The following is a 16,167-nucleotide window of genomic DNA, read 5'->3' as shown; positions in this document are numbered from 1 at the left end:
TACTTCTTTCCAGGTTTGCCAGGAATGTGGCCAGCAAAGTCTGCACAACAACCTGGAACACGACTTTTCTATAGCCACCTTTAAACAACGAGTGTTTACATCAGGTGTCAAGAGGCTAGACCCTGCACTATCGAACAAGTGGCTGATTCAAACGTCCGATTGTCGCAGCGATAAACCTTCCAAAATACTGGTCAGTATGTCGTGTAGAATCGAACTGGTCCGTAGAGGGGCCTAGACAGGACAATGCTCGGAATAATTAAAGCGAAGATTGGTCCGGTTCGTTTAAAAAAAAAAAAAGCATTTAAACGATTTTTTTCTGTGGTGGACATGTTTGCACAATGTTACTGGTATTCATTTACAAGTCAGAGAATTCGTAGATCACTTTTGAATACGAACTATGTTGCCTTTAGAAGAGGGATGACCTCACCTTCAATAGTTAATGTTTTTTTCCAAATATAATCGCAATTAATAAATTCAGTTCCAGCCTAGATGAGAACATCGTTGGTGTTATGGATAAACCAGCGCTCCTTTTTCTGACTAACGCTTGTTCGGGTAGTAAAGATTCTCTCATTAGTCAAGGATTGAAGATAACTGAGTTGTTTTTACCTAAAATTGTTTGAGAGAGTAAAGCAGTAAGACAATCTCTTGATCTTTTTATCTTCAGAGGATATTTGTCTGGCTTCCATAACATGCGAAATGAACTTAAAATATTTACGAACTATGCGGCATGAATGTCTCCAAAGGATAGTCTTTAAATTTTGAATCGGGGTGCCAGTACTACTAGATACGTACCTTTGAGCTTTATTAATAGGTCGTTGGCTCGTTGGTCATCTTATGCTGTTTTCGATTTTCCTCCCGAGAATTTTCCTCGACTTTTTTTGAAGCCGCATGTACGATGGCAACATTGTAAGCCGTTGACTTTAAGTAGCCAAAGAGGCTTTAAGTTATACGTACGGTGTTTTAGGCGTAAAGGCATTAGACAATGTTCCGAAAATGAGCAAAAAATGTCAGCCTCTGCCATGATAATGAGTTTTTCTTTTTTCTAAAAAAACAAAAAAAAAACTGGCTTTCTTCGAACACAAAAAAAAAATAACCGCGTAACCGGCGTGGGATCCCACTCAAATGAAGCCTGCAATTTCCCGCTGATTTCCGCTTTAAAAGCAGAGAACGTGAACTGCCAACATGGTGAGTATACGATCGTGCCGCTCTCTCTGTGCCTGACTCCCGTACTGTTGGGTATAGTGCAACAGCTATAGGACACGCGCATGTGATGTCAATGATGTGGCGCATACAGTACAGGAACAAAAGCGGCCACCGAGGAATTTGCTCCGCTCAAAGCTTTTCAGACTTAGGTTCTACTTTAGGCTTGCTTGGCCAGAGCCATTTACGAGAAGGGCTAGCGCTGCCATCAAGCAACATGTCGCTAGAAACCACGCTAAGGCCAGCTCTTGTTATTATGCTTATTGGTTACATACTAGATAGCATGACGATGCACGAAGGCACTTAACATTTGTAGCGGCTTGTGACGACGGAGTCTACTGTACGATTACAGACAGATTGAATTATTTGATTTTTTTAGCCATAATTGAATATGGTAAAGTCTGAGTAGCCTGGGAAAGCCAGACATGCGACCTGATAATTGACCTTGCAACGAATTGTGGGAATCGACATCAATAGAAAATAAACTGAACAAAAGAAATTTCATTTTCACCTTCATGACTAAATCATCACAAGATATCTATGTTCGAAAGAAGTTATCTCGAACGTATGTACGGTTTCCGCGATAACAGTGGGTAACGTATTTGCTTGCTAAGCAAAGCTTAGAGAGAGGTAAGGTGGTCCAAGTTTGAATCCGAGCCTAAACACGCTTCATTTTGTGCTAGCAGGGACTCAGCGTCCAAAACACCTCACAGCTTAAGTACCGGGCGTAGATAAGAAAATTGCTATTTTCTATATAAACTTTAATAATGTTTTTACAATCTCTTCAGTTTCAGATACCTCGAGGATCCGGAAAAATATGGCCCTTTTTCGACAGTTTCTCGCTTTTAGTGTTATCTCTAGGCCTAAGTTTTTCTATACTTCTCTAAATCTTGCGCTGTTAAGATAATATCAAAAATTAATCTTTCTTGTTCGACCATTCAAGAAAGCCGGCCTCAGATAATCACCATACGCATTTACAACGTTTAGAGTAAAACAGGTACGAAAGCCAAAAGGAGGGAAGAGGGAAACGAGTACCCTTTAGTATACAAAGTCTTTCACAATTTTAAATCATTCCTGCAAGAAACATACCATGATATAAAGCCCTTATATATGTAAAACGAGCATCTACAAGAAGCCCTCTGTGGTTGTGGCGCTCCTGAAGAGATCTCGATCTGCAGCAGATTCTGTGGCAAATGTCGGTGCGCGCGCCGGGTACAATTTTCTCACATATCTGCTTATCTCCAGCTAAGATGAGAACGATCGACTTGCCGCGATCGAAAACTGCTTACTATCCCTTGACTCGGCGAAGATTCAGTTGAGACATTTTATCTGGTTTGAGGACTTGAGGGCGTGCGACTCACAAGTACAGGCTGACCAGCCAAAGAAGCTGCCAACATCACGAAGAAAAACCCCAGGAAAGGAAGCGCGTATGGTTCTAGAACAAGCGGGGCTCTGTCTTATGTCTCCCCAAAGGAACTTGCTTGCGTTCTTTCAAGGAGCAGGTATCTCTTTCGACTCATCCGAGATATGCCTCCCCAACTGCGACCACCCACACACGATTCACTTGTCCTCCCCCCCCCCCCCCCAGCGACTCTTAAGGAGGCAGGATTTCGCCAGCGCGGCTTATCCAAGCTACTCTTCTTATTTTCATTTTTTTTACATAGCAAGATACCCTTATATATGTGTCCGACATGACATATTGTTTGTGCTTTAGCGTGATTCCAAAATGAACAGTAGCACAAGGGGGTTATTGTCTTTGGTAAATAGTAGCATATTTTCTAAGCCGAAATGTTTCGCTTTTAACAGTATCAACGTGTCATGCTATATGTATCTATTTTTAGCATATATTCACTCAAAATATAAGGTGAAAATGCATTGTGTAGAGCTTTTCGCTTAGATGGACAATAAGCTGGTTCTTGAAATCAAAGCTCTGCTTCTCATTTACTGGGACTTTTAAGAATCCTCTACTATTAGAAAAACTCATTTAAGTGCTATGATCGATCCCTTTGATACTGAAATATATTCAAAAGTGAATCTTACCTATCCAGATGGTTGTACTTCGTCTCTGAGATAGGCCCAGATCAGAAGCGCACTTCACCTTCTTACCAAATTGCGCTACTAAGTAATATATTAGGTTCCTCTAGGTTTAACTGATTTCAAATAATCACTCTAAATAACATTGTTTGGGTGATGCTTCGCAACACGAGGCAGGCTCTGTAATGCTTGTCTTTTCAATTAATTCTCCGATACCTCTATGCGTTTGAGTACTGAAAAAGTAGCCCGTACCTTTGAAGATGATAGCGCATTAATGAGTGAATGGTAATTTTTAAGCTAACGAAAGGAATCACCAGAAAGGAGTTTAGCTATGACTGAATTGTTTGCCGTGGTCGCGGACCTTCACACATCAGCGCCGGCACCTATTCCGTTACGCGATTGAGCTTGACTAGCGTTGACATTTACCTCAGGCTTCCATTTAGCTTCTTAAGCACAAAACAGAGATGCTGTTGTGCTCCCAAGCTACTGTGCATTGTTTTGATTCATAGAGTATAAAAACATAATTTAAGTGTTCATAATAGAAATAATAACAACAACATAATTGAATTGAGCATATATTTCGTTAACATATTAATGCACAGTTAAATCAGTGACTGAAACAAATTGATCCATATCTTAAAACAGAAACATTTAAGATTTGAGTGTCGGAGTCAACATGAAGACCGGGTTTCGTGAACGTGAATAATTTAGTAGAAAATCAATATATCGCCGCTCATTTCATTGATGACTCTTCCCAACGTGGTCCAGAATAGTAACTTCAGAGTTCTAGCACGATACAGCATGGAACCATGTCAAAGACAGACGGGTTTGAAGATAGACGTCAACCTTCGATAAAAGATCAAATCGACAAGTAAGTATCTACAATGATTTGTGACCTTAGGCCATCGTATTGATATATACGATAGACGTCTTATTCTTATCAAGTTTCAATCAGCCCGAAAGCAATCAAATAAACATATGTAGGGCCTTGAAAAAACGTTGGCCATACATATCTAAATGTGTTCGAGTGCATCTCGTATATTCTGCCAAGAACTTCTCTGTATGTGTGCCGTTTTTTGTCGTATAGCTATTCAGTACAAGCGCTTGCTTAATTTCCTGAACAATCTTTACGTGTATAACAGAGACTAAACGAACCCACTTAGTACTAGTAGATAACTAATTCGTATGACTTACGCAATGTTTGAGCTTTGTTTAAACTGCTATGGCCCGATTAAGGTTCTGGAGAGGAATGAACGATCGCCAAGTTTTTGAAACTGCTCGAAGCCTTCAGGAGTAACTTAGTTTAAATAACATAATACAGGACAAGAGCATGTCCTTGATTAAATAAGCTTTAATAAGCGTTCAATATCCATCATATGACGACCATGAATGTTGCGTGTCACAGAACAGACGAACGCTTCAGTAGTTTTTGGGAATAATCGGATATTTACTGTTCGTCCAATGAACGCATTCTACTAGAGATCGTCAAACATCCGCGCCCTAGTTACTTGAATTTCTTCGAATGAGTCTACGACCGTACTGAATTAAGCTTTCAATCACCATTTCAGTTACATCAGTATCGACCATGTACGGCTTACCTGTTAACCGGGTTACATGTTAGGTCTTACATGTACAGCTCGGCGTTTTTTCTAACGTTACGACCGTCTAGCTTGACTGAACAGTGAAACGTATGGTTGATGCTATTCGACGCTTTCTTATCAAGTGTCCCCGCTCGGAAACCCGTTAACCCAACACTAAACACATACACAGTAACCGTCTTAGTTTGTTCGAAGGTAAACCAGCCCACGCTTTTAACTTTTTGATTCTAAGAATCTCCACGTTACGATCTACCATTGAAAGTGTGCCTCTGCTGGTAAGTAAATATGGCCGCCAATTCGACTCCATTAGTCATGCGTTTTAGTTCAGTAACTTAGCATTAGTTCAATAACTACAAAACGCAAGGTCTGACGCAGTGGATGCAAACCATACAGGAACAAACATGATATAGTAGTTTTACACGCATTAAAACTAGAGCTGAACGCAAATATAGCCTCCACAATAAGGTAGCAGAGCCAAGTTGGCCTGCGGACCCTCAGAGCGCCATTACGGGCTGTATCAGAAGCCCTGTGTGGTATAGGGTAATTCATTGTTGGTATCATTATTATTTGCTATTATTATAATTGGGAGCATCATTATCGTTCGACTATAAATTAGATATGAATACATCCAATGAAGAAGTGTTTTTGGGCCTGGATTTTAGCGGCCCTATGGGTTTATTGTTAATACTTGGCACACGTTTAATTTTTTACACTCACTTGAAACCTCTCTATCGTCATCTTTGTGCAAGCACAGTTGGGCTGTCGCGACTAGAACTATTTTAAGTAAGCCGACCTGGAATTGGGCATAACTTCCTACGTCTATGAACTTCTCCTAGAGAACATCAAACTGATGATTACTTCCGCCTGTGTCGTTCGCTAGTATACTTTCACATATTTAACCGCCTCACGGCTCGACATTTCTTGTGAATGTTTTCTAACTTTTAATGAGTCTTCCAATTTTGTCTCTATGATAGTACAGTGGTAACAAATTTACCGACTAAAGTTAGGCACACGTACCTATGTCTAGATTGAAAGCGGAGCGTAGAACAACAAGCAACGGTCTGACTCAGCTTTTAAATACAGTACCGGACGTAAAAGTTACACTATTTATTTTAAACCAACTCATTTATTACATATATATTACATATATTTTTATTGTTGTCTACTATATGCATATCTATATGTCCGGCTTGTGACAGCTGTATCATAAAATCTGTGCATAACCATAAATTGTATTGTAAACGCATCCGTATTACGGTGCATTGGCCGTACGTATTCTACCACCACAGAATATTTCAAAAAATTTTACAAGAAATAAGTGACCTCTTCGAGCTTTTGTGGCCAGACTGTATTTGGGTAGACTGGTTTATACGTCTATGCGTCCGTCACGTGTTATAGTGTCGTCTACATAAAAGCTCATAGAAGTTACCATATTTGGATCTATCGTTGTCGCTTAACTTCCGGAGACTTCTTCAGTAGTATTCCGCTATAAAATATCAGAGTACACTTGGCATTTACTAACTCGTAAATACGGTACGTACGGCTACGTAAGCAGCGGTACTCGTCTTTATCTGTCAGGGAAGCTTCGTAATCTGCAGCGACATCTGTTGCCAACGGCATCGAATTCGATCGTTTGTCCTGTAGCTGGAGTTATTCATAATAAATAATCTTATTTACTATTGTCAAGTGTTTGCTTTCTAGATAAATGATATTCAGTTTTTGTCTGTTACCGCCCTTATTTTATTATTTATTGGCTCATCATCAGATGCCATAAAATGTGGGAACGCTTTGTTTTCCATCACCTGTTTACATGCATCAGGTCGTCCTGCCCTGAACTGGAACAGCAAACATCATATTGGGTAAAAATAAGTAAGCTTTTTGTCGATGTCAGAAACTTCCGGTAGCAACTTATCATGTTTATAGTACGATATCAACAGTTAAAGTCTCTCTATTTATCCAACAATTATTTTTCTTTGAAAATATTTTACGATGATACCTGTCGGACTTGGAACTTGAGTAGAGTTCGTTCTTAAGTTTAAAATTGCATATTTTCATTTAGCTAGCGGCCTTTGAGTGGTGCTCTCCGTTATAGGACTCCCGTTGAAAGATTCGCATTAGTCCTGTCTTAGTGCGACAACTTTCACCGATCTGCTAAAAACGATTTAGACTTATTAGGAACGTTACAAGAACACACTCTGCCTTCAAACATACCTATTTATGGGGTCGAAAATATCCTGCGCGAACAGAACAACCGCGGCGGTACAGCCGAACCTTATAAAGTGGGAAAAAAAACTTTCTAGCGGGGCAAAATACTAGCCAAAGTAAAAAGGGAAGCGATCATCAGTAATTTAGCAGCTTATATAAACAGTAAGCCTAGTTTATTTCAAATGCAGGCGCCGTCCCGCCAGATGGGAGCACTGTTCCGTCGACAACTACCACGTTTATATCGAGGAGTTGCCAGGTAGCACCAGCCTAGAATATATTCATTCAAGTCGTATATATGTATATTTTTTTAACGTCTGGTGAGAGCGCGCGTGGAGAGAGCAATTGATGCCGCGCACTACCTGAGTACAACGGAGACGCTTATCGTCGCGCCTAAATACACCAGTGATATCGGCTAGTAGAAACAATATAGCGACTATCTTGGTTGGATACGGAAGAAAGCGGATCAGAAAATGTTAACAACACTCATAGCTATTGCAGATCGGATATAGCAAGTCTCTAATTAAACGAAAACATAACTCTGTCGTCGAGCATGGAAACCTTGTGTATATTAAGTATATATTAATCAGAACGTGTTTGATGTATTCTACAAGTTACATATGGTTTTCGACAAGTGATCGGTTCCTAACCTGCGGTACTGTTGCCAAGGGAGTTCTGCCAAGTCATAGTACTACCTTCAACTTTTATATTAATAATGTAATGCTTTTTACACATGATTTATGCTAAACATAGGAGATTAGTGGACCTGTTTGGCATTACACTCTGTTTAGAGACATTTTGACTGGGCTTTAACCGAGAGTTGCTTAAGAAATTCGACATAAGATTTCATATCGTACTTTGTATTCCGTGTTGGCCTAAGCCGATTTTCTGCTGCATTCATCAAAAAATATAGCCCGACCAAAAGATGCGTTATAATGGTATTATATTTGCTTGGCACAACAAATAAGGGCAGACATTTTTTGGGAAGGACCCAGATGCCAAAACGTTTACAGCTACGTCAAACTAGTACAGACATTTTTATTTTTATAAAACTGTACTCAAAATGGATCCAGCACGCCGCACTGCGCTTTTCCAAATCAAATTTCAAAAAACCTTTCAGGTCGTTGTTATATTATATCTAAGGAATGTAACGCAAGAGGCACCTTATGATCATATAGAGGAACAGGTATCTTCATTTGATTTACGTTTGGTCCAATAATAATAGGTAAAGGTAATAAAGAAACTCTAACGGCACTCAGTGTATGAGGCGAAGAAAGCCATGAAGACCAACTTATGAAGGTATTATATTGACATTGTTTCTCAAAGAAGCCAATTAAGAGGACAAACAAGGAAATGTTCAGCCGTGAGTAACAGGCCGTAGCTGAACATCGTTTATTTACCAATGCAAGCAGATGCATGGCGTTAGCAAAAAATATACCCAAAAAAGCTAGTGAACACGTTCTCACACGTCGCCGTTCTATCCTCACCCTATATAGATTAAAGACATTTAATACACGCTAAAGAAGGAATTTTCATTAAATAAATAAATATGCATTAGTGAAGAATATTTGGACTGCACTGGATCGCTATGTGGGACTTCGGTGACGATAATGATTTTTTTGCGGAACCATCTTCAGAACCACAAACTATACCCCTTGACCACAAGGACAATAGCTATGATGCTAGACTTTTTTAAGAAAACGCTTATGAAGACTAACAATTCTAAAACTGGGGTTCATACTATTCTCGTTCGAGCACAAATATAGGCGCAGCTAAGTGATAAGTAAGTTCGGTTTCAGAGCTTTCGTCTTTCAGATCAGAATACACCTGCATGTCCTTGCGCACACACGGACACTCATAATTCGTTGTCTAATATTAATCTTTGTAAACAGCTTACAATCATGAACAGTCGCCGACGCAGATTACCCCAATTCATTTTCCCATACTTGTATGTTATAGGAACCTGTATACATGCTTACGAGACATGTTGTAAACATAATAAGACATGAGCGGTCGGCAAGCCTATTCACCTTGTGTAATATATGTGTAATACCAGCCTTTTTTACAAGCTACGTAAACCTAAGCATGCGTTCGCATCTATGGTTATGTGTGGAATAGTGGATCTCGAAAAATACTTATTTCTAGAAATCTTTTTTATCTCAGAAAGTTCCGAAATTCAAAACAGAACTTGTTCTCATTAAATGTCAATAACGATATACACTTTGCTGTATACACACGATTGTAACCATTTCTAGGCTGCTTAATCCTGTGAGACACAATTGCTATAATTAGTCGGCGTGAATTCTTGCAACATCCAAACCGAGCTCCCTTCCCAACGGATTCTGCAGGGTGCGTATGGGGAACAACCGAGGGAACTTCAATGAACGTTTTTATGGAAACAGTTGTGATATTTTGAAGCCTCCTTTGCCGAACAACTTCGCCTCGTCAAGGTTTCTTTGTGTCACTATACGGAATGTTCTAATTCAAGTTTCTGTAGGCTCTCACATTTTGTATGTGGAAAAACACGAAGTTATGCATCTATCGGTAATTAAGCTAGGTTACCCCTTAAATTACTATGCAACTTAAATCTCTTACTATTAAGGCGCTGCCAGTAGCTATGTGAACAATTTCTACTCTATCTACGAACATATTAATAATGCCGAGATCCCTTAGCTTGGCCTGCTTTGACCTTTTTATTTCCTATCTCAAAGGGCTACTTTATTTTGACGATTTCCGTTCTCTAAAAAAAATTATATACGCTATATCGAAGTAGTAGTTGAACAGACATGGCCTCGTATTCATGTTCGTTCAACTGTATTTTAACAGTTTTCTTATTCCCAGTGGCATATCAAATCATATGTATAATACAAAATATTAAAGGGGTCTGTCTTGCCTGATTTGAGCCTGCGTTAAGTCAGGTACATGGGTCCTGGACAACATAGCTTTAACATCCAAATTACACACATTTGGAATTAAAGTTTATACAAGAAAGAGGAACTATGGTACCAACTTACAGTCATTCTAAGCAAAGGCTTAAGGTACGAATATATCCGAAGCTACAGAATCAAGTAAAATTCTTTTCGCTTTAGTTATACTAGAGGCCTGGCCAAAATAACGGAATGATTTTGAAAAAACGAAGATTTTAGTCTCGTTTGTAGATTAGGCAACCAAAGGCAAAGATCTCGGTCTACATAGCTCTTTCGTGTAACGCACTGCGACAGCTAAGCTTGAAGATTCTGTTGTTAACTCACTACATTTATTAGCAAGCATGTCTTCCATGTTTTTATTAGAAGGGTGCATTTTATTGGCATCACTTAATCCGCCCAGCTATATTTATTTGATCTTTAACAAAGAGACATTCAGATTTCTCGCCCGATCATGATTACGTTACTACCTATTACATCACAGTTATCCGACCTAACCTAAGGCAAAAAACATCTCCTTTATATCTGCAACTTTGTTTGTATGAATTTTTGGTATCGACTACCGCAGCAATGGATATAGTCAACTGTTGTCCGCCTGCTGAAAGGCAGCACGGCATTTGTCGCAGTGACGAGTTCACCGGGTTTGTAGGCGACAAATTTCTATTGCTTACGGCCTCATAGACTTTCTTAAACCCATGTGTTTTTCTTTGACAGCAGAAGGGAATTTCCCTTGCCATCTACCCCAGCTGATATTCAGGTCATTCAATTACCTGGGTTGCCTTCTACTAGCCTTTAACGCTTCACAATCGAAAGATCTAATTCTCAAATTAAAACCGATGCCCATGGGAATATACAAATAGAGTTGTAAGTAAACAACGAACGAGTGTTTGAATTGTGGATGGATAGTAATACTTTTGGGACACAGGTGCCAAGGAGGTGACGGTCAAAAAAAAGCGAAAGACGCGTATTTTATTCGAACTCAAAAGCAACTTTAATAGTTACGGTAGGTTGGTGATGTTAAAATATCCTTGCATAGCATGTAGGCGTGTACTAATTGATACGATACTGCAGCTCTGGCAGACATAGCTTGTGTACCTTTGATCCAAACAACACTATGTTTGCTAAGCCAGACTGGATCTACTGTATAAATACATTTCGTTCAGAGCAAAAGATCATTCAGTTGTCGAACGAAGTTCTTGAGAACGAGAGAAAAAATAACATATCTTAGTAAATAGAAAAATGATTCGTAACGTTCTGTGGAAAGGGTTAACGTTAGCATTCGGGAGATACCAGGCAAAATTATAAGGAAGATTGCCGTTTAGTCTTAGAACGAGGGAAAATGTAGCCTTGTAAGACAACGAGGCCTTATCCCGTATTTCTATTTCATTACTAATCTGCACGTCAAACGCAGGTGAGCAGCCGGCCGACAGAAAGAAGAGAGAAGTTAGATTCTCCAAACGTGCATGTACCTGGGCTATAAGGCAAGCACATACAAAACCTGCATGCAGACTAATATGCTACGACAAATCGGTCTCTTGTACGCCATCTTGTCGATAGAAGCCGCTGTTTGAACAAGGGCACGTGTCAAGCTATCTGGCAAGGGTAGATATTTAATGAAGGGTCGAGAAGGATAGCCTGGTAAATGACACTATCCATGCACAGTAGTCGCAAAAGCCACAATACATCTAATGTGTTTAGAATCCCGACCCACTAAAACAGCAAGAATCTACTTATATGTACGATAGCAGACAATGGGTCGTGCTTCTTTTGGTGCATACAGCAACAGCCGATAGTAGCAGTAACAATAAAGTCGTTCCAATATACCGTCGTTGTCAGCGCAGCGTTTTTTAGTTAGTATGATTATGCAGAACTAATTAAACTATTCGTCATACGATTTTCTATGATGTGTGTTGCTCGGGAGTAAGCTGGCTTTACGAGAATTGATTGCTGGGTGGAAGTCTGACACACTAGCATAGGCTTAGGGGTGACGCCATCACTGTTATGCAGATAACGCACGGAAGCAGAATTTGTAGACACTGAGGACTATAGCTCTGAATGGAAACAGCAACAGTAGTTTTAAGCCAAACACGGACATATTTATCAGCCTAGAATATAGCCCTCTTTACCTACAGCTCTCGTTGTGCTAGAAGTTGAGTACTTTAACTAATTTTTAATAATGACAAATAAAGGAACACGCACCGCGGATCCCGCCACCATGTTAGCGGTTCTCTGGGGTATTCTATTTGGGGACACGTTTCAGGAACAAGCGTGGATAAAACGTTTAATTTTTAATCCAGAGTAAACATGACATTTACCACAACGGTTACGCCGTTTGCATCTTGCTGCATTTGGCCTCCTCGCTGGTAGACAAAGGTGGTCAATTTTTCGTCCACTCTTACCCCGCGGAACCTTGTCCATGCTAGCGTACACGCTAACGCCCCGCGACATTTTCTATCATTGCGTCTAACAGCAGTGCAAAAGGGCACGACACAGACGTGAAATTTCGCAGGTCCCTACTAACTACAATATTATAAGTGGCGCTTTCTTACTCGCGAAAAGACAACGTTTTTCTAGAAAGGCCAAAGGTCATATAAATGACACCTGGTAGCTCAACGTAGTAATAACTGCATTTATAAAAAAAAAAAGAAATAAAGGTAATTTAAAAGTCAATTAGTTCATACGTGTATTCCATTGGCTATAGTTAAAAAAACGTGTTCTGGTTATTGTTTTCTGTGGCGTTTCAGTGTTTTCGAGGTGAGCTGTTTGTTGAGACGTTTTACGTTCCGTGGCAAGGAAGTGCGACATTTAACCAACTCTGCAATGAAAATCAATTACTGTTCGATTAGTGGTCGTAGTACATCAAAAGTAGTCATGACAACAGGATTGTTCTCACAAAATAGAATCATATATGTAACGCTTTAATAAATAAACAATAAACTCAAATTTGACCTCAAATAGGCCATTCCATCGTATTGAAATGTTGCCATATTGGAAATTGCTTACACAGGCGCTCGCATAGAGAAAAACACAAGAGTTTGTTTTTTGATATACTTCCTTAGACGGGCATGTTAAATTCTATTTTATAATAACTGAGCATCTAAGTGGCGTTCTAGTTGCTATAAGGCCTTTAACAATCCGAATCCCTAATTACACCCAAGTTACGTGCTCTGGCAAAATACAGTATACCCTCGGACTTGTGTACCAGTTCCTCTTGTTTATAATAACGAACATAGTACTATAGTTTTGTATATGTTTCTTTATTTAATCACAGCTGTCGTAGAGAGATTTTCGTAAAACACCATTTCTGACTCCGGGAGCCGAAAATAAAGCGGAGACCGTACTATAACAATGATAGCAATAGCAATAATAATGCTAGTAGGAATGGACGTAGTATAACAGGTGTCGTGCGGTGAGTGACATTGGCTAAACTGCTTTTGCATAAATAAAGTAGATAAGCAGAACTAAGGTGGCTAACGCCCTTTTCTCCTTGATTGGGATATTTTCAGTAAATACCATAGGAGAGCGGGAAAAGGTAAAGCGGAAAGGATCGCAGATCATGAACGATGACGGCGAAATTGCGTAAAAGTAACACTTGATGGCGACAATGGTGACGAATAGAGGATGCTTCCTGCTGCCACCCGGGCGTACTATTTGCGTGTGAACGAGGTTTACCTCACTAGCAGTAACAGTGGTAGTGGTGTTGCCTCGAAGCGAGAAGTCTCTCTAATGTTCTATAGTTGCCGCACTGCATGAGGTCAGGATTGCAAGCTCTGCACAGTTCCATGGGCTTTCATCACGCGAAGCTCAACAACCGACCATCCCTAATGTTCCTCTACCTTGATCTTCAATCATTCTGAGAAGGTCATCCGAAGACCTTGTTGGCTAAATTTACGTACTTTCTAGCGCTGTTCGGGCGTGCGTGTGTGTGTGTATATATATATATACGACAGGGTTCTGTCTCGTTTGCATGCGCGTCGTGAACGGACATACATGTCGAGTTTAGGCTTCTGAGAAAAAAGTTCCAAATTTAAAAATGCAATTTCTATATCAATTTATTTAGCCCTTAACTGAAATCAAAATCTGTCGAAATAATCTCGGTTGCCCGAGCCGTGTGCAGCAAGGACTCTGTAACTAAGAAAACTGTTAGAAGGGGTTTGCTATGTTCAATAATGTAATTGTAGATCTGTATAGTGTGCCCGACCCTTGACGCTTGAGATCGATGTAGATCCTGAAGGAACTTGTTAACTATCCAAGAAGATAGCACCACATTTTCGTTAGGCATCCTGAATACATGTAATTTTATCTGAAATTAGAAGCCCGGGTATGAAAGTGAACAAGGCTTCTCATTGCCTCTCAACGTGGTGCCCGACACCGAGTAGTACGTGACCACAAAGCCAGGTTTCTATGCCAAATCGTTACCGAAGTGGTGCCTCTACGCTGACGCAAAACAGACAAAGAATGGTTGTTTCTGGGGGATATATTTATATCCAACGTTAAGCCGTGTTTCTGCTTTAAAAAGACAATGGTCTGCGTCTGGTGGGACTGGAAGGGTTTTATACACTGAAAATGCTTAAATGCTTAAAAAAATGGCAGTCAACCAAGATCTATATATAACTTAAACCGAATAGACGGGATTTGATGCTCAACTGTTGACACTTGAAAGGTAACCGGAGGTTTTTTTTGCACCTACGGTATTCTTCAAATTTCACCCTAATGGATTATGCCCTTCCCCAAATTGTGGTTAAATAAAATTCGTGAACGTACATTTGGCAATAAAAAAAATTTTAAAGTCTAGCTGGACTGAATATATCGATTGAGGAATGAATAAAAATCGTAGAGAGCAATAGCGAGTAAATAATAATTTAATTTGCTTCTAGAATTCGAGTATGTTTATATATGGGTAGCGACGCGTATTAAATTTCAAAACGCTTTTATCAAATGACGAATTGTTAGCGGGTTTACTAATAACTTTGGTTATATACCCTTACCTTTGAATCAATTGCACCTTGTTGCGCTGGTGTTAGTTAGTACTTTTTAATCCACGCGATTTCTTCCCTCCGTATATTGTTCCTCCTTTTTCCGTACATCACTAGGATCACTGTGATGGTAATGCCAGTTCTCTGCTGTTAACCTTATTATCGCCATTACGTCACTGAAGTTATAGATTCTACAGTATTGTTTTTTATGTAATGTCCGAAACTATGGCCAGGTCAGATACACCATTTATCTATCCTTCTTTCCCCGGTTCGTCCATTGCCATTAATCACGATAGCTTCTTGGTCTTGCCGGCCTGACTCATTTGGCGCTTTGGTTTTATTCACTAGATGGCCATCCAAGGCGACAGCTAACATTAAACTAGCAGCACATACACCATAGCGCTGACTGAGTTCGGTATCAGCCGTATGGCCGACAAGTAGGCCAGACGAACGAGAGGTCCGTTTGTCCGTGATGCGGCCATGCATCTTCATCCTCTTTATTAGACCGCTACGAAGTCGTTCCATGACTGAGTTTGCCTTGCAGTCGGAGGTCCGACTTTGAGGGGCACCGACGTCAGTGACAACCATAGTGATAAATAGAGGGAGAAAGCAAAGAAGAGCTGACGCCTGGTTGGTTTTCCACGAGCGATCACTACTTGACTGAGGAAGGTCTGCTTGTCTATTTGCTAACTTTTAGAATCAGGCTATTGACGAAAACAGTGCACTAGGGATTAACGCATCGGTCTGTTTCTGGCTTTCTAGAATATATCTGCCTTTATGTAACTCTTTCCTCCTTTTCTCACCATCTCTCGTTTCTGTTCCTCGTTTCCTGCGGGAATTGCGTCGTAAATTGATACGTATCGGCAAGGGCGGCGATACTTAAGGTAGACATTTGTTTCTTACTCCATGTTGGTGACGAGAAGCAGTCTCCTTTCTTGCGCTGTTTACTCTGTAGCGACATTGTAAGTAGGATAGGAGCATTGGTGCTCGGTTTGCTTTGATACGACTTTCTATGACGAACTCCTTCGACATGAAAGTTTTGTAGCTACCGTGCCACGACGGACTTAACTCAGCATTGAATATACAGGAACAACCAGCCAGGATATGACACTGCTGGTCCAAAGTAATTTTTGACGTCCAAATTTGATTATTTATGCAAGCTAGCTGAATGAATAGGACTTTAGACTTTATCGAACAATATGAGCAATTCTGACGCTATGTCATTGCCTACAA

General features: G+C 40.1%; 1 protein-coding gene and 1 long non-coding RNA gene across 5 annotated transcripts in view; one reads left to right on the top strand and one right to left on the bottom strand.

The window, feature by feature from the left end:
• LOC147757477 (uncharacterized) overlaps nt 1–6,655 on the top strand; it is a 43,433-nt gene extending 36,778 nt beyond the window's left edge. For 3 of the 4 annotated variants that reach the window (XR_015320271.1, XR_015320274.1, XR_015320273.1), the window contains 2 exons: nt 14–190; nt 1,989–6,655. This is a non-coding gene — a long non-coding RNA (uncharacterized LOC147757477). The remainder of the gene's footprint in view (nt 1–13; nt 191–1,988) is intronic. The other variant, XR_015320275.1, reaches the window with a different exon arrangement.
• Nucleotides 1–15,695, bottom strand: part of LOC111244674 (neuroligin-4, X-linked-like) — a 131,533-nt gene extending 115,838 nt beyond the window's left edge. Inside the window, exon 1 of the mRNA XM_086979057.1 lies at nt 14,947–15,695. The gene's annotated coding sequence lies outside the window, so the exon portion shown is untranslated. The remainder of the gene's footprint in view (nt 1–14,946) is intronic.
• Between the last annotated feature and the right edge of the window lie 472 nt (nt 15,696–16,167).

The sequence above is a fragment of the Varroa destructor genome, unplaced genomic scaffold, assembly GCF_002443255.2.
Source record: "Varroa destructor unplaced genomic scaffold, Vdes_3.0 BEIS01000002.1, whole genome shotgun sequence".
Classification (NCBI taxonomy): domain Eukaryota; kingdom Metazoa; phylum Arthropoda; class Arachnida; order Mesostigmata; family Varroidae; genus Varroa; species Varroa destructor.
This window is presented reverse-complemented; position numbering and strand designations above follow the sequence as displayed.